We start from the raw sequence: 527 nt of genomic DNA, 5'->3' as shown, positions 1-527 counted from the left end.
CTCCTTGACCATTTCCTTGACACCTCCTTGACCATCTCTTTAAACCATCTCCTTGACCATCTCTTTAAACCATCTCCTTGACATCTCCTTGACATCTCCTTAGACATCTCCTTGACATCTCCTTGACATCTCCTTGACCATTTCCTTGACATCTCCTTAGACATCTCTTTGACATCTCCTTGACATCTCCTTGACCATTTCCTTGACATCTCCTTAGACATCTCTTTGACATCTCCTTGACATCTCCTTGACCATTTCCTTGACAATCTCCTTAAACATCTCCTTGACCATCTCTTTAAACCATCTCCTTGACATCTCCTTAGACATCTCCTTGACCATTTCCTTGACATCTCCTTAGACATCTCCTTGACATCTCCTTGACCATTTCCTTGACACCTCCTTGACCATCTCTTTAAACCATCTCCTTGACCATCTCCTTGACACCTCCTTGACCATTTCCTTGGACATCTACTTGACATATTGACCATTTCCTTGGACATCTCCTTGACCATTTCCTTGGACATCTC

This window comes from Corapipo altera, unplaced genomic scaffold (assembly GCF_003945725.1).
Source record: "Corapipo altera isolate COAL_440 unplaced genomic scaffold, ASM394572v1 328, whole genome shotgun sequence".
Lineage (NCBI taxonomy): Eukaryota > Metazoa > Chordata > Aves > Passeriformes > Pipridae > Corapipo > Corapipo altera.
This window is presented reverse-complemented; position numbering follows the sequence as displayed.